Source organism: Lepidochelys kempii, chromosome 3 (genome assembly GCF_965140265.1).
Source record: "Lepidochelys kempii isolate rLepKem1 chromosome 3, rLepKem1.hap2, whole genome shotgun sequence".
Taxonomy (NCBI): domain Eukaryota; kingdom Metazoa; phylum Chordata; order Testudines; family Cheloniidae; genus Lepidochelys; species Lepidochelys kempii.
The window spans coordinates 68,887,470-68,912,297 of record NC_133258.1 but is presented as its reverse complement, the minus strand read 5'-3'; the positions used below and the strand labels follow the sequence as shown (position 1 = coordinate 68,912,297).

Sequence of the window (24,828 nt, the reverse complement as noted above, 5' to 3'; positions counted from 1 at the left end):
TGGGGTTCTTCACTCCCTATACAAGCCAACTCCTGGAAACACCTGAGGAACAAAGGCTGAACTGGGGGAAGTGCTGGACCCAGGCTAAAGGGATTTCTAGCCTGTGAATGAAACACCTGGGGATTCCAAGCTGTAAAGCAAGTGCAGCTTGCCCCTGAAGAATCTTCAGCCTGCTTGTATCATCTCTTAGGGTGAGAATCTGCTAATTCATATCCAATCTATTAAGCGTAGTTTGTGTTTTTTGTTTATTTGCTATGTAATCTGTTTTGATAGGTTTGCTATGCCATATAATCACTTAAAATCTAATCTTTTATAGTTAATAAATTTGTTTTTTCTTTATCTAAAGCAGTGAGCAGGAGTGAAGTGTATGGGAATCACAGCTCAGGGGCAAAGGTTGTTGCATATTCCTCTCCACATTGAGGGAGCGGGTGAACTTTATGAGCTTATGCTGTACAGTTCCCTGTGCAGCGCAAGACAGTATAATTCTGGGTTTATACTTCAGAGGGGGTGCACGCCTGGGGAGCTGCCTTAGCTGTAGCCTTCTTATGCAGGAGCTGGTCAGAGAGTCTGCATTTAACTGCAGCTTGGCGTGTCCTATACCTGTACGTATGCTGGTGAAAGTGCAGGCTGGACAGCTCTGCAATTTGTTACAGCAGTACAGTGTAAGAGGGAGCCCAGGCTGGTGGGTCAGGGGACCCAGTGGTACCCCAGATCCAAGTGGCACCCCAGGGGGAACCTGTCACATCCCTACAAAATTTTTCTTTCCAAAAAGGGAGTGGTGAGTGGAACAGCCCATCCCCTTATTATTTTGTCCACTAATTATGCTTAATATCCAACATATCAATTTTGGCTCATTAACTTCTGGCTCCACATCTCCTGTTTTGAAATAAGCATAATTTCAACACAGTCCTTGAATCGTATCAGTGGACCTTTTCAGTTTAGACTAATTCAATTTTTGTGTCTCTCTTTTACACTTTCTCCCGTCAACATTGGTTATTATAGGTTATTGTAATATCTTATGAACTTTTTCATACTTCTTACAATTAAGGTCACAATTTGGGTAAATTTGAGACCCAATTGTCACAACATCTCCCCCTTCTGCCAAGAGCTATTCCTGGTCTTGGATGTCTACCTGCAACCAGTGCTCCCTCTAATTTTTCCCACCCACGTGCGGAATGAATTTGATTATGTGCACCAATATGGAGGTGGTGTGTGACACATCACCTCCATATTGGTGCACATAACAAAATTCATTTGGTGGGGGTCGGGCCGAGGGGTTCAGAGTGTGGGAGAGGGCTCAGGGTTGGGGCAGAGGGTTAGGGTGCCGGGGTGAGAGAGCTCCAGCTAGGGGTGCGAGCTGTGAGGTGGGGCTGGGGATGAAGGGTTTGGGGTGCAGGAGGGTGCTCCAAGGCTATAGCAGGACAAGAGGACTCCCCCCAGCTCTCTCTCCCTGCAGCAGCACCTGGGCTGGGGCAGGGGGGAGAAGAGCTTCTCCCCGCCGCAGCAGCTCCAGGTCTAGGGCTGCAGGATAGGCGCTCCTCCTCCGGCAGGTCCGGGCTGCCCTGGCAGATTTGGGGCCAGGGGAGGGGTGTCCCAGCCATGGCAAGTTGGGGGCCGGGCTAGGTTGGGGCTGGGAGAGGGGTGCCCTGTCCCCAGGTGGGTTCCCTGAGTGCCTGCGCAGTGCCAAGAAGGCTGCTGCGCAGCCGTGCGGCTTACAGGGAACTGAGCCTGCAACCTCCATAGCATATCGCCCCCAGATGCATGGACAGTCAGGATGTGTGAGTCAAATTTTGGAGCAATATTTGTGCTTTTATTAATTATCACTAGGATGAGTGGGTCCTACTTTTACCCTTTGCAGAATTCACTTGTAACAACTCTGATTACAAATCCACCTGCCAGAGCCCATTCTTTTCCAACTATGGCTTTCATGTATGGTTCCACCCATCCCTACAATGGACTTCCTACATCCCCACAGCCTTCAACCTGCTTTAACACCTCCACCACATCCACGAGGAACTGAAACCCCAGTTGGATGCTGCCAGGAAGAACTATAAGCACTTTGCCAACTGCCATTGTCAAGTCAACGCTCCAGTTACTGTGGGAGACAAGGTATAGCTCTTCACACAACACGTGGACACTTTCCATCCCTCCCACAAACTGTACTGGTATGTTGGCCCCTTTCTGGTCTTTCAACAAACCCGGTGGCCTTCTGCCTCCAGCTGCCCCTTCCGTGTTTCATGTGTCCCATTTGAAGAAACACACCCAACTCTCTCCCCAGATGAACACAGCCTCCTCCTTTTCCTCTGGTCATGTTGCAGGGACAAGAGAACCACCTTGTTTCCAAGATCCTTCAGGGAAAGCTCCTATACCTCAAATTGTAGTTCACCTGGGGCACGCTTTAGTTAAAAAAAAACAAAACAAAAAACAACCACCTGTCCCCCGCACCAAAGCAGTGTACTTGAAATGTACAATAATTCTTCGAGAAATGTAGAAGGGGAAAAAAATGTTTCAACACCTTACATCTTAACTCTCACAAGAACTGGGGAAATAGGCAGAGCAGCATATGTGCCTGTGATCAAAAAGAACCCATGCTGTACATGTTTGTACATGAAGATTGTTCTGCCTAGAATAGGAAAACTGATCTGCAATTACCTGAAAATATCCTTTAGCTACGCTGATCCACAGATCCATTACAACACAAACTTCAGTCTGCTTGCAGCTTGTGGGGTAAAACCAGACCTGCCAGTCATTGGCAGTAGGGAAATACCTCACCCCCACCTCCTGAAGTTCCAGCTGAGAATTTCCAAAGGATAATTCAGATCTACTTTTTAAAAATTAGAGATTGTGATAAATATATTTTGAGAAACAGTTTCTACCACCTAATAACAACAACCCCAAATCGTCGGAACTGGACGTCATGTGCCACTAAAATGTTAAATTTCCATCTCTGTGCTAGATGATCACTTTGTCTCCAACGTAGGCCAGATCTGTGTAACTTATTACTTGAAGAAAGGATATTTTCAGGTAAGCATGAATACATTTTCCTATTCTTCTTGGTGTTAAATTCCACAGATTCATTACAATGGAATTTTCATAGCACTATGTCCAGGCTAGAAAGCAGGGCCATCCTTTAAATATAGACATCCAAAACAAGGTAGACAATATAAATATCTCCTCCATCTTCCCTGGCACTAAGGCTTCTCTATGGTGCTCATCACTAGAGCAGCTGAGTGCCTCACAAATACTATGTTCACAAAATCCCTGTTAAGTGAGGTGGTATTTTTTTATCCCATTTTACAGAAGGAGAGCTGAGGCAAAGAAAGATTAAGGTCAAAAGTATCTACTAATTTTGGGTGCCCACTTTTAGATGCCTATGGCTTGAGTACTCAGAGCACTTAGTATTATATCTCTTTGTGTGTTTAAAGTATGGCCCCCAATTATTTCAGTTGCAGCTGGGAGAGCTCCACACTTCAGCAAATCAGCCCCCAGGACCTCAAGCTGTGCTTCCAGAAAGCAAGGAGAAAGTTAGTGGCCACCTGTGAAAAGTTTGGTTTAATTAACTTGACTAGCATCCCAGAGGAACTCTGTGGCAGAGGATACAATCCACTTCTCCAAAGCATCGTTCTATGCCTTAACTACTAGAGCATCCTTCTTCTTGCTGCAAACCACTGCCTCACTCACGTTACCCCTTCCAATTTCTGGAACAAATGAGGCAGTGGTCCTACAAACTTAATTCTGGCACATCTTTACCTTTGAGTGCTTCACTTTGCAATCTTAACGTTCTCGTAACGTAGTTGTTTTGGATGCAGTAACTAGACAGACTGGAGGGGGACAAGAAAAGAAAAGGAGGAGGCTGGAAAGGAGTTTGTTACAGTAATCAAGTGAGAGATTAGGCCCCTAAGAGCTCCTCAGAGTCAACTAGGGTGACCAGACAGCAAGTGTGAAAAATCAGGATGGGGGTAATAAGCAGCTATATAAGACAAAGCCCCACATATCTGGACTGTCCCTATAAAATCAGGACATCTGGTCACCCTAGAGTCAACTGGCAGAGGGTCCACCATACAGTAACTTGGATGTACTCATATGTATCTAAAGGGTGTCATGTAAGGTATCATATGTAAAGTGGTGACATGCTGGTCCCAAAAAATCAGTGTGATTTATGTATGGGTTATGTATAAAAAATTGTGTACTGGAAATATGTTCTTAAAATACACCTTGGAAGCAGTGCATAAATGCAGTCATCCCTAGACAAAGAAGTGTGGGTTTACCTATCTGACTGGCTTGATTACAGGTTGAGGACAATTAAAGTACAATTACATATCAGGTAAACAAAACAATCAAGATAAGAAGCAACAGAGAACAATTTAGTAAACATACCAAGTGTCCAAGTCTGCACTCCTTGGAAGTCAAGATAATGGACTTGGGAAAATATGAAGGGGAGGAAAAAGGACATTCCTAGTTATCCATCACCCAGGGGACAAAGGGAACAGTCCCCCCTCTGAGCCTAGGAAGGATGGCCCTCTCAGCCTAAAGGGCAGGAACTGCTGATAATCTGCTATAAGTGATAAATGGCTTTAGGCTATACAACTTGCTAAAATTAAGTTTTATGCACTAGAAAGCATGTTTTGTATGTAAACAAACCTGTCTCTTTTCCATTTGTTTAGTATCACTTAAATCCCTGTTCTTTGTTAATAAAAACTTCTTAGTTTTACTATAAACCACCTCTGTTATATTGACCAAGTGTGAGCTTCAGTTAACTGACAGGCTGGTGTGTGCTGTGTCTTCCTGGAGGCAGGAACTTAATTTCTGTGAGTGTCCTATGAAGGACTGGACACTAGAGAGAGAGAGAGAGACAGAGAGACAGAGATACCTCTGGGGAATTCAGGAACTGGGGTTCACTGATTACCTTGCCCTGCAGGTAACAAACACAGGTAGAGTCTTGAGGAAGTTGTGAGTGAAGCAAAAGGAATGGAGCTGGCACAGAGTCTAATTGTTGGATCATATTAAAGAAGTTCTGTATTAAAATCACAAATGAGTTTGATTCCCCACAGTTTAAATTCTAGGGAGGTTTAAATTTTAATTAAGAGGGAGGTCTCTTGGTTTTTAGCTGCTAATTGTGTTTGTACATCCTAAGACAGAGTCTGTTCTCAAAGCAATACTTTGTAACAACAGAAACACACAGAGACTCCCCACCCTTTTGTTGTATTTATCTGGTTTTGTTAACAATTGTGATTAAAATAGAGATAGAGGATGTATGTGGATGGATGCTTGGTGTGGATAATAAATGAATGATCAGGGAGGTGCCAGCCTAAGAATCCAGTGTCAATCTGATCGGTGGAAGAAGGCGTCAAGTGGAAACAACCAGAGGACCCCCGGAGGGCAGACTGGAATCCACCCAACAGCCTCAAGGATGAGAGAATGGAAGAACAAGATAACATCTGGCAGCATGGAGCGGTCAGGAATGTGCCATCTGCTGATCGATTCAGCAACAGCATGATGAAGCAATTCCCATAGATTGACATAGGAATAAATTCCTATAAAAATAGACTCTAAAAAGTGAAAACTTTGGGGTTTCATTCTGCAAACCAACTTCCAGGAGTATCAGATGTGCATCTGACAAGGCCCTGCTCCCTCCTCATGTCCAGGCCACCTGGCCAGTGGCTTGGCACAAGCAACTCTAAGGCTGGTAACTATGATAACAACCTTGCAGAACCTGTGTGTGTGTATGAATGAATGTGTGAATAAATATGAAATTGAATGTTATAGCTATAACTAACTGCTTACTATGATTCTTTCTGTATTCACAATAAATGTGGCATTTTGTCTTTTCCCCTTTAATAAGATCCTGCTGGTTTTTATTTTATTGGTATAACATAATCTCCAGTTAAACTCACATTTGCTAAAGGAGACGGGTAACAGCGGCTTACAGTTCTGGGTGTCCAGTGCAGATCACCACAGAGAACAGCAAGATGAAGGAATAGTTTTATGATTAGGAACGGCAACAACAAAAAATGGAATCCCAAATTTCAAATGGTTTAAAGCATTAATCTCTAACTCCAAATGTTTATGAACTAAATCCACCATGTTGCAATTCAGCAACCATCAAAAAAGGTAACAACAACACTTTCACAATTTACAAAACCAAGATGGTTGAAAGCTTATGCTCTAATAAATTGGTTAGTCTCTAAGGTGCCACAAGTACTCCTTTTCTTTTTAAGATGGTTGAAGTAACTTGTGCAAGAGCAATAGTAAATCAGTGACAGAGTTGGGAACAGAATTTGTCTCCTGATATCACCATGATTAGAAGCACTTTGAAGAACTATAAAAATACTTTCAGGAACAATGACATCCGATGAAGTGAGCTGTAGCTCACAAAAGTTTATGCTCAAATAAAATTGTTAGTCTCTAAGGTGCCACAAGTACTCCTTTTCTTTCTGTGGATACAGACTAACATGGCTGCTACTCTGAAAGCTGTCATTTTCTAAGCAGAGGTCCATTAGTTTAAGACACAAAGTTAATCTGTATTTGTATTCTTTCTATCCCACTGTACTGGGCAACAATAATTAGGAAATACCAATTTTATATGGATAATACTTTTTTTTTTATACTATATTACACAAAATTATAAAGCAAAATTCATGGTCATGCATATTTTCACTGCATGGTACCTAAACTTTCAGTTACTAAATTCATTATATATGAACTTGAATAAAAGTTCTAAGTCATTCTTTGATTACTGCAATATCGATAGCAACTGGCTGATAAGAAATTATACGGATTTCGACAGGCAGAAAGTGAAGTATTTCTTTTCATACTAACATCAAGATAGCTTGGCCTAATCCCAATAAAATATCCAGATTTAATTCCTGTAGAAAACATCAAAGTCATTAGTTGTTTTAACAAGTTTTATTTTTAATTTAACTTGGTGGCTGAAAAAGTATATTTCCCTCAAAGTATTAATTTTAGGGAGGCAAACCAAACTTCAGCTAAGTATTTTACTATAATGTGCAAACCAGCTTCGACGTCAAGGGCTTTCACTATTATTCATTTCTGCCTCAACCACTCCTTAGAATATTAAGCCTTTAAACACTAAAGAAGTGAAAACAAAGACTTCAGTGAACAAGCATTTTGTTCCGTATCATTAACTCCTAATAGATTCTGAAGATTTAGAACATTTTAAAGAATTAAACAGATTTCAGCAATAAATGCAGTTGTTTCAGACTTTCTTTCCATCTCATGTCATAACTCATCCTTGGCTTTAAGTTTTAGCTTGCGTTTCACTGGAGCCAAACACAAGAGAGGCACAAAACTAATTTTAATTCCATGTGAATTCCAGCAAATTCTGGCTTGCAATGTAAACTAACTTCACATAACACATACGTATGTCAGTCCTATTTTATTTATTTCACCTTGGCACTAAAGCAGTGGAGGTGTTCAATAAATTAACCCCAGGCAGCTGAGTAGGCTATACTTTTTTGTAATTATTCAAATAGTTCTACATACAGCTTACACAGTATATCTTGTATGAACATATCCACACTATCTAGGAGTTGGTTGTAAAGTGTCTTCAAATAACTCTTGGAGCCAGAGAACATGTATATTTTTGCCTCCTTTAAGGAGAGTTGGCTCACACCTGTGCTTAATCAGCAGCCTCCCAGCTGATGCCAGTGACATGTTTGATATATTGAACTTGTGTTACTTAGAAAAAATAAAACTGAAGCCCTGAAGAAAGAGGGACTTGAATCCTGTGGAGAATATTCTTTGGTGCACATAGTGCACAGTTAGTCCACCAGCATACACCTACTTTGCTACTGCCCACTCTCTTCCAGCTGCAGTTATATTTCTTCTCTTCAGGGCTGGGTGATTTTGGACAAGACACATATATGCCCTCTCCTTCCCCCCCAGTAAATATAGAGAACTAAAATTACTTATTTCCATTTTTATTTGCCCTGAGGAATTACAACCCCTTTATCCTTACAAAGGAAATATCACTAGGCCCATTCCACAAGTGAAATAAGGCATCTCATTTGTAGTTTTAAATAAAGTACTGCCTCTGGTTAGATGTTAATCTGATATACCTCTAAGGAAAGATATAGCTATAGGCTCTCTGGAAGTTCATCTGAAGTCCTCACTGTTGATGGAAAAATGAGAGATTGAAATACTTGAATACATTTTTATTTATTTCCATTCTATTCAAATCTTCAAAGTGGTTCAATTAAGTGTCACAACATCCCTACAAAGTCAATAAACATTATTGTTTCTGTTGTACTGAACAGGCTATGTCCACACACCAGCCTATATCAGCAACTCTTATGTTGCTCAGCGGTGTGAATATTCCACCCCCCAGCAACATTTGTTCACACTGCTGTCAGCAGGAGAGCTTCTCTCCCTGACATAGCTACTGCCGCTCATTAGGTGCTTTTATAATGTCAATGGGAGAGCTCCCTCCCACCGGCATAGAGCAACTACATAAGTGATCTTGCAGCAGCACAGCTGCACCGATACATGTGTGCCACTGTAAGTTCACTAGTGGCCTAACCTTGAATTTGGCATACTGGGTTCAGACCTTCAGTGTTGCCTGTGTATAGTCTGAAGGAGCTAAGCCATTATCATACATAGAGAAGTACCTAGCAAAGCTTTGTTTGTTTTTGGAACGACCATAATTAGTCTTATGTAGTGTTGTTATAGCAGTGTCAGTGCCAGGTTTTTAGGCAAGATGGGTGAGATAATGTATTTTATTGGACCAACTTCTGCTGGTGAGAGAGACAAGCTTACACATAGATCTTTTTCAGCTCTGGGAAATGTAGTGTCACAGCTAAACAGAAGATGGAATAGATTGTTTAGCATACGTAGTTGACCTTGAATGGCCCTTCGAAATCTGTAGGGCCCTTCATATTCAGTTTGTATTTTATTTTATTTTTCCCAGGATTTATCAGTGTTTATTACACAAAAACAGGTGAAAATCAGTACAGAAACTAATATATTTATGGGTAGATATTGGGGTTTATTTTGGTGGACTGGAAGATGGGGAAAGAGTACTCAATAGATTAATGCTTTTAATTCAGTGCATCAGTGTGGTTTGCTGCAGAACTAAAACAGAACTCAAAACACAATGCCACCTCTGAGTTTAAGGAAACAATATCTCTCTAATCCCCAAATAAAACTTTTTATTTGAATAAACAGTTTACTGGTGTAGACTTAGAACTATTAGCCTATAAATATGTACATTTAATAATTGGGACACATCACTTACACTCAACTTCATCCTTTTTTCTTGTTTTTTTAAAAACCTTTCAAATACTTCCTTGTGTTCTGAAATGTATTCTGATACAGATTTTCATTTTAGTGTATCAAATCTTTAAACCATTATCTGCTAACAACTTGAAATGTGTATGTGGTGGGCGTGAGCTTCATCAGTACGTTCAGATGCACATGCACTTCAGAACTTGTGTGCGTCTGTTTATTGTGTACATCTTCTAGACTAATACATAGCCTTACTTCAACAGGCAGCTTTGCATATACACACAGACAAATTTATCATAATACATATATCTCATGCAATGTATTGTATTTTCCTAATAAAACAAGTTTCAGAGCAACAGCCGTGTTAGTCTGTATTCACAAAAAGAAAAGGAGTACTTGTGGCACCTTAGAGACTAACCAATTTATTTGAGCATAAGCTTTCGTGAGCTACAGCTCACTTCATCGGATACATACTGTGGAAAGTGTAGAAGATCTTTTTATACACACAAAGCATGAGAAAATACCTCCCCCCACCCCACTCTCCTGCTGGTAATCATGAAAAAATACCTCCCTCCACCCCACTCTCCTGCTGGTAATAGAGGAAAGTGGGGTGGGGGGAGGTATTTTTTCATGCTTTGTGTGTATAAAAAGATCTTCTACACTTTCCACAGTATGCATCCGATGAAGTGAGCTGTAGCTCACGAAAGCTTATGCTCTAATAAAACAAGTAATTTTTATATATATTTGAATGATACAAAAGTAGGGTAAAGGTCAGAAAAAAATGAATACGTTTTATAAAACTGAAAACGAAGGAGCTTAAATGTGTGTTAAGTGGCCCATTAACACCCCTCCTGTCATAGGGAGGAAAGGAAGGAGTTCTTAGGGGGTTATAGATTGTTGCATAAAGCCATAAATTCAGTCTCTCTCTATTCAGTCCACAATTTTTAGTATCTAGCAAAGTTATGAATTTAAGTGATTAGTCTTGTCAGTACTTGGGCTGTGACCTTGTAAAAGGTGATGCCCTGCTGTACTATTATTCCCACACAAAGTCCCATTGAAATCAAGCAATGTATAGCTTTCAGAGGGGTAGCTGTGTTAGTCTGTATCAGCAAAAACAACGAGGAGTCCTTGGGGCACCTGAGAGACTAAGGGCTTGTCTACACTACTAAGCAGCATCGACCTAATAGGTTTGAGCATTGGCCTGCTAAACCCAGGGTTGTGAGTTCAATCCTTGAGGGGGCCATTTAGGGATCTGGGCCAAAAATTGGGGATTGGTCCTGCTTTGAGCAGGGGGTTGGACTAGATGACCTCCTGAGGTCCCTTCCAACCCTGATATTCTATGATTCTATGATATGCAAGATCAGCTATGTGAATAGCGTAGCTGATGTACTTAGATCTACTTACCATGGTGTCTTCCCTGAAGTTGACAGCTGACACTCTCCCGTCAACTCCGCTTGCGCGTCTCGTTCTGGTAGAGTACCGAAGTCAACGGGAGAGTGCTCAGTGGTAAATTTATCATGTCTATACTAGACAATAAATCGACTCCCACTGGATTGATCGCTGCCTGCCGACCCGGCTGGTAGCGTAGACAAGCCCTAACAAATTTATTTGTGCATAAGCTTTCATGGGCTCTCATTTAATCAGATGCATGGAGTGAAAAATACAGTAGGCAGGTATAAATATACAGCACATGAAAAGATGGGAGTTACTTTACTAAGTGGGGGGGGCGGGTCAGTGCTAATGAGGCCAATCCAATCAGGGTGGATGTGGCCCATTCCCAACAGTTGCCGACTCCGACTCAAGGAATATTTCCAACACACCTCTGAACAACATACTAACCCAGAGACCTTCCTACCAACACTACAAAAAGAAGGATTCTGGGTGGACTCCTCCTGAAGGTTGAAACAGACAGGACTTCTACATAGAGTGCTTTTGCCAACGTGCACGGCCTGAAATTGTGGAAAAATAGCATCACTTGCCCCATAACCTCAGCCGTGCAGAACACAATGCCATCCACAGCCTCAGAAACAACTCATACACATTGTAAGGAGAGTGATCACTTTAGATAAGCAGGAGAGTGGGGTGGGGGGGAAGAAAACCTTTTGTAGTGGTAAACACCCATTTTTTCATGCTTTGTGCGTATAAAAAGATCTTCTATACTTTCCACAGTATGCATCCGATGAAGTGAGCTGTAGCTCACGAAAGCTTATGCTCAGATAAATTGGTTAGTCTCTAAGGTGCCACAAGTACTCCTTTTCTTTTTTAGAAACAACTCTGACATCATAATCAAAAAGGCTGACAAAGGAGGTGCTGTCATCATCCTGAATAGGTCTGAATATGAACAAGAGGCTGCTAGGCAGCTCTCCAACACCACTTTCTACAAGCCATTACCCTCTGATCCCACTGAGGGTTACCAAAAGAAACTACACCATCTGCTCAAGAAACTCTCTGAAAAAGCACAAGAACAAATCTGCACAGACACACCCTGAGAACCCCAAAACCCAGGGGTATTCTATCTGCTACCTAAGATCCATAAACCTGGAAATCCTGGATGCCCATCATCTCGGGCATTGGCACCCTGACAGCAGGATTCTCTGGCTATGTAGACTCCCTCCTCAGGCCCTATGCTACCAACACTCCCAGCTATCTTCAAGACACCACTGACTTCCTGAGGAAACTACAATCCATCGGTGATCTTCCTGAAAACACCATCCTAGCCACTATGGATGTAGAAACCCTCTACACCAACATTCCACACAAAGATGGACTACAAGCCATCAGGAACACTATCCCTGATAATGTCATGGCAAACCTACTTTGTGACTCTGTCCTCACCCATAACTATTTCACATTTGGGGACAATGTATACCTTCAAATCAGCGGCACTGTCATGGGTTCCTGCATGGCCCCACACTATGCCAACATTTTTATGGCCGACTTAGAACACTTCCTCAGCTCTCGTCCCCTAATGCCCCTATTCTACTTGTGCTACACTGATGACATCATCATCTGGACCCATGGACAAGAAGCCCTTGAGGAATTCCAACCTGATTTCAACAATTTCAATCCCACCATCAACCTCAGCCTGGACCAGTCCATACAAGAGATCCACTTCCTGGACACTACGGTGCTAATAAGCGATGGTCACATAAACACCACCCTATGCTGGAAACCTACTGACCGCTATTCCTACCTACATGCCTCCAGCTTTCATCCAGACCACACCACACGATCCACTGTCCACAGCCAAGCTCTACAATACAACCGCATTTGCTCCAACCCCTCAGACAAAGACAAACGCCTACAAGATCTCTATCAAGCATTCTTACAACTACAATACCCACCTTCTGAAGTGAAGAAACAGACTGACAGAGCCAGAAGAATACCCAGAAGTTACCTACTACAGGACAGGCCCAACGAAGAAAATAACAGAACGCAACTAGCCATCACCTTCAGCCCCCAACTAAAACCTCTCCAATGCATCATCAAGGATCTACAACCTATCCTGAAGGACGACCCATCACTCTCACAGATCTTGGGAGACAGGCCAGTCCTTGCCTACAGACAGACAGTCCCCAAACCTGAAGCAAATACTCACCAGCAACCACACACCACACAACAGAATCACTAACCCAGGAACCTATCCTTGCAACAGAGCCTGTTGCCAACTGTGTCCACATATCTATTCAGGGGACACCATCATAGGGCCTAATCACATCAGCCACACCATCAGGGACTCATTCACCTGCACATCTACCAATGTGATATGCGCCATCATGTGCCAGCAATGCCCCTCTGCCATGTACATTGGCCAAACTGGACAGTCTCGACATAAAAGAATAAATGGACACAAATCAGACATCAAGAATTATAACATTCAAAAACCAGTTGGAGAACTCTTCAATCTCTTTGGTCACTCGATTACAGACCTAAAAGTGGCAATTCTTCAACAAAAAAATGTCAAAAACAGACTCCAACGAGAGACTGCTGAATTGGAATTACATTTGCAAACTGGATACAATTAACTTAGGCTTGAATAAAGACTGGGAGTGGATGGGTCATTACACAAAGTAAAACTATTTCCCCATGTTTATTTCTTCCTCCCCCCCCCCAGCTGTTCCTCAGACATTCTTGTCAGCTGCTGGAAATGGCCCACCTTGATTATCACTACAAAAGGTTCCCCCTGCCCCCGCTCTCCTGCTAGTAATAGCTCACCTTACTAGCTCACTCTCCTTACAGTGTGTATGGTAACACCCATTGTTTCATTTTCTCTGTGTATATAAATCTCCCCACTATATGCATCCGATGAAGTGAGCTGTAGCTCACAAAAGCTTATGCTCAAATAAATTTGTTAGTCTCTAAGATGCCACAAGTCCTCCTTTTCTTTTAACAGAGTGAGAATTACTTTTTGTAGTGCTAACGAGGCCACTACTCACTTGGGGAAGTGAAGAAACAGATTGACAGAGCCAGAAGGGTACCCAGAAGTCACCTACTACAGGACAGGCCCAACAAAGAAAGTAACAGAATGACACTAGCCATCACCTACAGCCCCCAGCTAAAACCTCTCCAGCGCATCATCAAGGATCTACAACCTATCCTGGAGGACGATCCCTCACTCTCACAGACCCTGGAATACAGGCCCATCCTCGCTTACGGACAGCCCCCGAACCTGGGGCAAATACTCACCAGCAACTACACACCACACAACAGAAATGCTAACCCAAGAACCAATCCCTTCAACAAACCCCGTTGCCAACTCTGTCCGCATATCTATTTAAGGGACACCATCATAGGACCTAATCACATCAGCCACACCATCAGGGACTCATTCACCTGCACATCTACCAATGCGATATATGCCATCATGTGCCGGCAATGCCCCTCTGCCATGTACATTGGCCAAACTGGACAGTCTCGACACAAAAGAATAAATGGATACAAATCAGACATCAAGAATTGTAACATTCAAAAACCAGTAGGAGAGCACTTCAATCTCCCTGGACACTCAACAACAGACTTAAAAGTGGCCAGTCTTCAACAAAAAAAGCCTTCAAAAACAACACTTAAATGAGAAACTGCAGCACTAGAATTAATTTGCAAACTTGATATCATCAAATTAGGCCTGAATAAAGATTGGGAGTGGCTGGGTCACTGCAAAAAGTAATTTCCCCTCGGTTGATACTCACACTTCCTTGTGAAGCGTTAGGAATGGCCCAGATCCACCCTGATTGAATTGGCCTCATTAGCACTGACCTCCCACTTGGTGAGGCAACTTCCATCTTTTCATGTGCTGTATATTTATACCTGCCCACTGTATTTTTCTAATGCCTACACTAACTCACAGTATGCTAAATGTTTACTACGTTAGTGTTAGCAATAAAATGAATGCTGCAAGACAATGACACTCCAGATCATCCATTGATGGAAACAGCATATATCCAGTTGTAGCTGAGCATACTGTAATCACAAGGTGTTAAATCAATGGAAGCAGTTAGTACGTGTAATAAACAAATGGAAACATTTGTCAGTTTTTATTTGATGTCAAGAAAAGGAAGGATGACTTTGGGCCAGATTTCCATTTCTGAATAGAAGCCACTATAAAAGCTTGAAATACGGATATTAAAGCCACTTAAGCCCTGATCCTGCAATCAGACCCACACAGACAGACCCCCTCTATCTCTGTGGAGCCACAATGACTTCATGAGGACTTCACACAGGCATCAAGGTCATCTTCACAGATCCAGTTGCAGGATCAGGCCTTAGTGAGGAAATCACACCTTCTTGTCAACTATTTGAAATGGGCCATCCTGGTCATCACTACAAAAGGTTTTTTCCCCCTGCTGACAATAACCCACCTTAATTGATTGGTCTCCTTACAGTTGGTATGGCAACACCCATTTTTTCATGTTCTCTGTGTGTCTATATCTTCCTACTGTATTTTCCACGGCATGCATCTGATGAAGTGGGTTTTAGCCCACAAAAGTTTATACCCAAATAAATGTGTTAGTCTCTAAGGTGCCACAAGTACTCCTCAGGGTTTTTTTTTTTAATCCAAAATTATGTTACTGTTTCAACATTGCAGATAGTAAAGCCTTACTCTGTCATGTCCCTGGTGTAAAACAAACACTTTAATATTAAACATCAACTGGCTCCAAGCTCACTCCCATCCAAACACTTACTTATAACATCCAGTCGGAAAACCTCCCTCACAGTTCATATCAACCTTTGATTTTGTTCCATGCCTCCAAGCAGCCTAAATCACATCCCAAACCAAACACAGCTATGACTGATGCAAACGCCTGAAAATAGGGGCTTTCATAATGAGAGGGGCTGATAAAACATGGTGTAGTAGCCAATACTACATCTACAGCACAGAGTATTTGCCAGAGAAAGAGGATCACTCAACTATGTTCCTGCAAGGCTGGAGGGCGTAGATGGGTGTCTAGCTACGGTGAAGAGACACCTTTCTGTCCTGACTGCCTGTTTACAAGGAGCAGCCCGGGGGCTGCAGTCGCAGAGGAAGGAGAGTGGGGCCCAATCCTGCAGTCCTCCTGACTCAACTCCAACTCCCCCTCGAGCCACCGGGAGCGGAGCTCGAATCACCACTGCGGAACTTGGCCCCCGGGGGAGTCGAGACCGCGTTGTCCCTGCGACACGGAAACTAACTCCCCCCTTCCCCAAGGCAGGGACGCGGCTCTCTGGCCGCTCTCCCGGGGAGGGGAAGGAGCCAGCTGCTCCTCACTCTCCAGGTCGGGCTGAGGGAGGGACCGAGCCGCTGCTGCATTAACGCCCAGCGCCCCCACGCCCTCCGCTTGTTTACAAGCGAGGACCAAGTCCAGTGCAAAGGCGGGCGTGGGGGGAGGAGCGGCGGGATTAGGCTGCAGGCCAGCTCCGTTAGTAGAGGGGTAATTCAGACACCTGCCGAGCTAGCAGGGCCACCACACGCCGGTCTCTCAGCCCAGCCCGTGCTGGGGAAAGGGAGGGTCACTCTTAGCTAGTAAATGGATGGGGGGGGCACACACCCACAAAAGCCCTACCTTTTCCTCTGGCTCCCGCCTGCGTGTCCAGTGCGGCCAGGCCGTGCAAGGGGGGGGTTCCTGCTGCTCCTCCAGCCTCCCCCCGCCTTCCTCGGGGACCTCTCCGCTTGCTCCTCGCAGCTCCCCCGGGACGGCGTGAAGTTCCTGCGAGCTCTTGCTCAGATTCCCTCCGCAGGTAACTAGCCCGCCCCCCTTGCTTTCTGCAGCAGCGACACCCGGCGGCCGTAGCGGGCAGGGACAAAGGCTGCCGCAGAGGGTGGGTAGGAGCGAAACGGCTCTCACTGACTTGCGGGGAGGAAGAGAGGGGATCCATTGACCACAACCATGGCTTGGGGAGGGGGGAGGGAAGAGAAGTGCCATTTCAACAGAAAAAAGTGTTAAGAAACCCTTCTATTTCCCAACCAGCTAAACCCACCACCCCAGGCTTATGACAGACAATCTGCAGCTATGTCTACACTGGCACACATGGACACAGTTAGCAGACCAGTGTACATGCTCATGCATGCTCCCCATACACACATATGCTGTGCTGGTGTCCTGTAGTGCATTAGTCACTCCACGCTGTGGGGATTAGCTCTGCCAGGCCAACACCTCTTCCTACAATTGCGCTCAGTCACTCTCCTTGGGACTCAACTGCTCCCCCTCCATGGCTTGGCCCACCAGCCAGCTCACTGTAGTTTCCCCTTTGGGGGTGGGGGCAGTGCTTTCTGGTAGTCTCTCAGGACCCACTGTCTCAGGCAGTTGTCTCATTCACTGCTCCTTAAGGGTGCCACTTCCCCAGGGACTGGCAGAGGTACCCAGCCCAGGGATCCTACAACAAGCAATCAAGGTCTGCACAATCCTGAACCTTGCTGGTGTATCTGGGGTGACCAGATGTCCCAATTTTATAGGGACAGTCCCAATATTTGGGTTTTTTTCTCATATAGGCACTTATTACCCCCCACCTCCATCCCAATTTTTCACACTTGCTATTTGGTCACCCTAGGTGTATCCCTGGGCTGCTTCCTACCTTGTCTTCTCTTCTCATCCCTCCCCCAAAAAACAACTTCTGTAATCTCACACTGTGCTGTTCATTGCTACTGTGTTTATACAGGCCCCTCCTATTCCTGTCCAGCTGAGCCTTGTCCCTAATTAGTCCCCACTCCCTGGCTCCTCCCCCCCAGGTGCAGTATAGCTGCCTAATTGGCCCACCGGGCCACCTTAACCCCTTCAGGCCTTGTGTGGGGTGGACACCCCATCGCAGCTGAACACAGGCATAATGCTGTGTACACACATATACCTACATCCATGCTGCACTGTTGTTATGCAATGTTAGCGCTACCATTTCAGGAGTGATATCCCAGGTTTTGTGTGTCACAGGGAGACACTTTAGGAACTAGTTTGTTGTGTATTGTTTGTACTGTCCCCCGCCTTCACACATTGGTCAATGGTAGTTCCTGATCACATCGCCCCTCACTGTTATTCCCTGCCAAACTGGGTGGAAGACATGGAGCAATGGGATGATGATGTGGTTCTGCTCCTGCTCCTTATCATGGGACAAATGGTTATGCAGTGGAGTAGGTAATCAGCAAGATGCTGGACAGAATTTGGACAGATTTTTATGACATGTTGAAGATGGCTGACTTGGAGGGTCAATGACAATTCATTCAGCTCATATGGTACAGATATAGTAAATGCTGATATTGCCACAATCTGCTCTTGGATGGATCATCTTTGGATACAAGAGAACCAGTCATGGTTCACAGGTCATGGATCACAGAGTTTTGGAAACCTGGGGTGATCAGCAGTGGCTTCAGAACTTCCAAATGAGGAAAAAGATCTTCCTGGAGCCGTGTGAGGAGCTTGTGCCAAACTCCCAGTGCCAGAACATTTGATTCAGGGAAGACAAGACAGATCTTGCAGGAGCAGGTTGCTACTGCCCTTTGGAAGCTGGCAATACCAGACAGGTAAATGTCCATTGCAAACCACTTGGGGACTGGAAAATCCACTGTCAGCATTGTGGTTGTGCAGGTTTGTGAGGTAGTTAGCACTGTGATCTACCTATGGGTAGTTGGAATAAGCAAAGTTGCAGAAATAGTACCTGGATTTGAGGAGATGAGGTTTCTGAACTATTCTGGCCTATCAATGGCACACACATCCCAATACTTTGTTCACCAAAAAGGGCAAGTGAGTATGTGAACCGAAAAGGTTACTATTTGCTCATTCTTCAAGTTTAGTGGACAGATTTAGAGGCAGATTCATGAACATTTAACGTGGGAAACATTGGAGAGGTTCATGAAGCCAAGATGTTGAAGAGATCAGGATTGTACTTGAAGAAGGGACTTTATTCCACAGAAAGAATATGGTTCTCTACAGTGTGTCTGTACCAATTGTTATTTTTGGGGACACTGCATACCCATTCCTGTCTTGGCTCATTAAACTGTACCCCCAACATCATTTACCCTGGAAAAAGAGACTTCAGTTACAAGCTCAGTAGCTGCAAAATAGTCAAGGAGCATGCTGAAATCTTGTTGGCACTTCCTATTCTGTCTGGCTGCCAGTGTGGACAACGCTGTTTGTATAATCATTGCATGCTCCACATTCCATAACATTTGTGAGAGTAAAGAGGAGTGCTTCTGTCCTGAGTGGGTTTAGAACAAGTCTGGTTTACAAACTCTGTGCACACTGGTCTTGGTCCCCGGTGGGCAAGGGAAATCAGGAATGCCAGATGTGCCATCTTGGCACAGCAAGGAGACAGAAGATGATATATTCCCATGCTGAGGGACATCTTTACACATTGTCCAGCTGCTAGAAAAGCATGTGATGGAACATTGGCATGTACAAAGGGGCTACATACTTTATGTTCAGCAGCATCCTGGGTGGCAGCAGGAGAAGGAAGAGGAGGTGGCGGTTTACAGACTGTGCAGTGGCCTTGGAAGCAGGCAGACCCTGAACTCATTTGGCTACCAGTTCTATGAGCCTCTCCATTAGGGAATGCTCCTGTTCCTTGTGGGCATCATCCTGTTCCTTATGGTGTAGCTCCTGTGCTGTTAATTGGTTCATCAGTGTCTCTTCCTGCTGAAGAGCCAATCCTCCCATGCCTTGAGAAACTAAGACTGCTTCTAGTTCCTCTTGTCTATCCCTATGAGCAGCTCTTCCAGTGTCCTTCTCCATCTGCCTCCACTGTGTGGGGGGTGCTGCTCCTGTCCTCCTGGCAGAATGGTGGAGCCGGGGTGGGAAGAGGTAGGGCGGGGGTAGTGGCTTGGCAAAAGGGGTGGAGTGGGGGCAGGGTCTGGAGCGGAGCAGGGGTCGTGTACCTCCCCAGCAATTCAGTAAGTCGGTGCCTATGAGCTACCATATGTAAGGTGACAGTAATATAAGGGTTGGTGGGGTAGAAGCACCAAAACTGTAATCTTCCAAGGGACAAAAGACAACTGGTACTAACTTTAGACAGACAACTATGTTTTCTACTGCTGTTCCATCCACAACCAGGACCTTTCTAAACCTGATCCTTCCCTTCCCCCTGTGCGGCCCTAGGACCAACACTAATTGACTGCTGGCCAAAAAATACACCAACATAGGGGCACAATGATTGTTCATTAATAATCTATTTTTCAGACATAGCTTCTACCAAATGCATATTAGTCAATCATCAGAAATCAATAAAATCATTGATATATAAGTCATGTCCTTCTCAGGGACCATTTTGAGGTGGAGAAGAGCAAGAGTTGGGCTTAATATCAGGAATTTATAGAATCATAATTACATAGAATAGTCCATCAACTTCAATGGGACTACTCACATGACTTAAATGCATTTTCAAGATCAGAACTTACATGAATTAAAATACTGAAGTAACACAAACATTAAAAACAAATTTTTGTGATAGTTGATTTCTCTTTTTTATTTATTTTACATATAATTCTGTGTATATATCATTCCAATATAACTAAAATGGTTTACAACAAAATATATACCTTGCTTATATGCACACTACATAGTTCACCCCCAAAATGTCTGTTTCTCCCTATTGTTCAAGGAAAGATTTCACAACAGAGGTTTGTATTGTGAAGACTTGTGTTAGTAAGACTTCGTAATTTTACAAAATATACTACAGCACTCTCTGAAGTTCAGTATCATAATTAAATTACAATTGTTAAAATAAAGAACATTTTCTTGTTATTTTTATTTGCTTGTTCACTAAGGCCCCAATCCTTCTTCTTTTGATGGGAATTATATCTTATTCATTAATGTATAAAATTCAGTACTCTTAGGCGCCAACTTAACGGAACTAGAACTATTCACACATCTCTAAAAGTTAAGTACTTGTGTCAGTGTTTGCAGGATCAGGCCCATATTTTGGCAGTCCTGGATCATAAGCATAGAGGAAATTAACACCTCACAGAAGTAAGTCCTTTTGACCTACTTAGCATCCACTGGAATCAATGGTTTCAGTGAAGTGAGCTGTAGCTCACGAAAGCTTATGCTCAAATAAATTGGTTAGTCTCTAAGGTGCCACAAGTACTCCTTTTCTTTTTGGAATCAATGGGAGTTTTGTCACTGAGTTCAACATGAGCAGAATTAGGCTTGTCTCAGTCTTGCAAATTTACATATGTGCATAAGCATGTGCGCTCTCTTAAACTCCATTGACTTGAATGGGACTGTTTGTATGTTTAAAGTTATAGTTACCCCTTTTGGCCTAAGCAGTCAGCTGATTTGGGAGTGGGTTGCAAGTTTTTTTAATTAGGGAGAGAAATCAATGCTGGAATTAGGTATGTCTTTGATGCAATGCTGTTTATGTACCAAGAATGCCTGTTTCCCTGAACACAGAAGAAACCAAACATCAGGAGACAGTTTCTTTATTCACAGTTCCAAGTGTCTTTCAAAAAGAAAAGGAGTACTAGTGGCACCTTAGAGACTAACCAATTTATTTGAGCATAAGCTTTCGTGAGCTACAGCTCACTTCATCGGATGCATTCAGTGGAAAATACAGTGAGGAGATTTATATTTCATGTTCTGTGTGTATATAAATCTCCTCACTGTATTTTCCACTGAATGCATCCGATGAAGTGAGCTGTAGTTCACAAAAGCTTATGCTCAAATAAATTGGTTAGTCTCTAAGGTGCCACTAGTACTCCTTTTCTTTTTGCAAAGACAGACTAACACGGCTGCTACTCTGAAGTCTCTTTCAAGCTCTCTCTCAGCTTTTTCTCAGGGTCACGCGATAACTTCTTCCTTGGATATCAATTGGGCTTCCTTTCTGCTTTCTCTGTCTGCATCTGTATATTTTTTTGCTCTCTCTACACACACACACATACACACACACACATGCAACAAATTAAGATTCTTTCTCTATTTGTATTTAGAGACCTACGTCCAAATTTCCCCATGACTCTGTTCCAAGTGGTGTAGTCATCTCCAATGCAAGCATTGAAGTCACTCAGTAATAAGATTTTGTCATTATTTAGTATGTTTCTTAGAGTGTCACTCAACTGGCTGTAGAACTGAGTCTTCATTTCTTCAGGAGCAAGTAGTGTTGGGGCATAGGTGCTTGTTATTGTCAGAAAGTTGTTGTGGGACAATAGTATCTGCAATGTCATTAGGAGCTCAGATATTGACATAGGTTGCTGTGGTAGTTTATTAGTGATGGAGTTCGCTATTGCAAAACCTACCCTGTGTAGGCTGATGTTTTGATCTGCCTTGTAGCCTGACCAGTAGAAAGTATATTCTTTTTCTCTAAGTGCACCGCTGTCATTTAATCTAGTCTCAAATAAGGCAGCAATGTATATTTGATACCTGTATACCTCTTTTGATACAATTGCAGTTCTTCTACGGGCTCAATTTTCCTTTGAGCCAAGTAGTGTGAGAACGATCCAGCATCCAATTGTCAGTTTCTGTCCATTTTAAAAATTGTTTCTCCCACTTAAAATGGAGATCCTGATGATTGTGGGAAACCAGCCAGGAGTCAGTGAGAGGTGAGCCCTTTTTACCCCCAACTTTTATAGGGGCCTCCTTGGATTGAGGTAGGTGGGGTCTGGTTGCCTAAGTAGGACCTCATGTTCCCATCGCAGAGCAAGAATCATGCAACCATCACACCTAGACTGCTCATGTGGAGATTGTTGACTACCAGCTTTTAGCTTCTCAGGCCTAGCAGCACTGCCCAGGAAACTCACGCCATGAGTCTTTTTGTAAGGGTTTGATGAATGATGATGGGAGAACTGTTGGTACCTGTAGATTGTCCACACAGAATAGTTTAACGTGCAACCTGTGGTGCATAGTAGCTGGATGCGCGCTCTCAGATACCGCAACCTTTACCCAGTGGAGAGCCAAGGCTCGAAGGCTGAAGGGTGCTGCGTCTGCCCCGCAGTGCTTGCTAATTCGTCTATATGGCTCCTGCCATTGTCTAAAGAGTGTCCTCTGCCAGGCACCTGAGGTTTGATGGCCGTTAATCCATATTAGAATTCTTCTGCCCATTTGAGCCCTAACTGTTCATGCTGCTGCTGATGAAAGGTGTACACCTAGATTCACCGATCCCAGATCTAGATACTGGACAATTAGCCCAGATGAGGACCTATAGGAAAGGCAGGCGTGGTCTTGAGGTGGGGCTCTAGGTGGGAGATTTTCCCCTATGCTGCTATGGCACTATGGTACCACTAATTAACATAAGTATGTCCGTGCCTTCATGTTTGAGTGCCCATGTGTATAAATGGGTGAGCCTCTGAATATGCATTGGTGTGCGTGTGTGAATTAGTAGATGTAGATTTTTTTAAAAATATGTGAAAACTAGCTTCCACTAGTGTGTACATCAATAATTTTGTGTGTGTGTGTGTGTTGTGCATGTGTTACAATAGATACCTTTCTCTCTAAGTACAGTCTATAACTGTGTGAGTATACAATATACCAGGGCCTGTATGTGTTCCTGCATAAGTGTGAATGCCAAAGTGTATGGGTCTAAGAGCCCATCTGTAAATGACAGAGTGCATGACAGTGGGCACAGAATGGCAAAGACTATGTGGGAACAATGTGGGGTGTGCTGGATGGGTGGGTGGCTGGCCTGGGGCATGGCTGCACATGCACAGTACCCGTCTGTAAATGACAGGGGATAAGCTGTGGGTGTGACTGGCCTGCGGAACAGCTTGCTGTGCAGTGTGGCAGTGCCCGTCAGGACTGTGCATACCCATATGCAAACTGCGCAGCTGTGTAGGGCACCCCAAATTTCCTGGTGCCCTATGCAGCTGCGTGCTGCTCCAGCGGCCAGCCCGATCCCCCGGCCTGCTGAGCTGCCCAAGAAAGCTGCCCCCGCCCCTGCTCTGCCTCTTCCCCAAAGCCCCTGCCCCTGCTCCGCCCCTGTCCCGCCTCTTCCCACCCCTGCTCCACCCCAGCCCCGCCCCACTCCACCCCTTCCCCTGAGTTACATCCCGGGAGACTGCAGCAGGGGTTGGGTGTGCCCTACACTCACCAGGCAGCGGGAAGTGGAGCGACCTGGCCCCAGCCCGCTTTGCTGGCGCTCAGCAGTGCCGCCAGTGAATGCTGGAGGGCGGTTCCCCCCTGACCCCCAAGTCCCAAGGCTAGGAGCCAGGGGAGCAGAGTGGAGCGGGTTGGGCCCAGGTCACTCCACTTCCTGCTGCCTTGTGAGTGCAGGGTTGGACCTGCCCTGGAATCACCTGGCAGCAGGAAGTGGAGTGACCTGGGCCCAATCCACTCTGCTGGCTCGTGCTGGGGGGCGGTTCCCCCTTGCCTCCCAAGCCTGCTCCTACCCCCCTTCCCCCCGCGGAGGCCTGGGGCCAGTCACCCCCCTCCCCCGCAGGGGGACTGCATAGGGCACCACAATGTCTAGGGATGGCCCTGGTCCCAAGTCTGAATAATGGGGGTAGGCTATGTGAATGGGTGGTCTGGGGCACGACTTGGTGTGCACAGTGTGCCCGTGCCTGTCTATGAGTTCTGATGGGGGGTGGGAGGGAGGCTGTGAGTGTGACTGGCCTGGGGCACAGCTCAGTGTGGCAGTGACTGTGAGTGATGTGGGGAGGCTGTGAGTGTGACTGGCCTGGGGCACAGCTCAGTGTGGCAGTGACTGTGAGTGACGGGGGAGGCTGTGAGTGTGACTGGCCTGGGGCACAGCTCAGTGTGGCAGTGACTGTGAGTGACGGGGGAGGCTGTGAGTGTGACTGGCCTGGGGCACAGCTCAGTGTGGCAGTGACTGTGAGTGATGGGGGAGGCTGTGAGTGTGACTGGCCTGGGGCACAGCTCAGTGTGGCAGTGACTGTGAGTGATGAGGGAGGCTGTGGGTGTGACTGGCCTGGAGCACAGCTCAGTGTGGCAGTGACTGTGAGTGATGGGGGAGGCTGTGAGTGTGACTGGCCTGGGGCACAGCTGTGTGTGGCAGTGACTGTGAGTGATGGGGGAGGCTGTGAGTGTGACTGGCCGGGGGCACAGCTCAGTGTGGCAGTGACTGTGAGTGATGGGGGAGGCTGTGAGTGTGACTGGCCTGGGGCACAGCTCAGTGTGGCAGTGACTGTGAGTGATGGGGGAGGCTGTGGGTGTGACTGGCCTGGGGCACAGCTCAGTGTGG

The 24,828-nt window shown here is 44.9% G+C and overlaps 1 protein-coding gene across 9 annotated transcripts in view; it reads right to left on the bottom strand.

Moving 5' to 3' along the window:
* The window catches only part of ANKRD6 (ankyrin repeat domain 6), a 174,186-nt gene extending 157,724 nt beyond the window's left edge, over positions 1-16,462 (bottom strand). For all 9 annotated transcript variants that reach the window (XM_073336726.1, XM_073336728.1, XM_073336727.1 and 6 more), the window contains exon 1: positions 16,281-16,462. The gene's annotated coding sequence lies outside the window, so the exon portion shown is untranslated. The remainder of the gene's footprint in view (positions 1-16,280) is intronic.
* Positions 16,463-24,828: the final 8,366 nt, after the last annotated feature.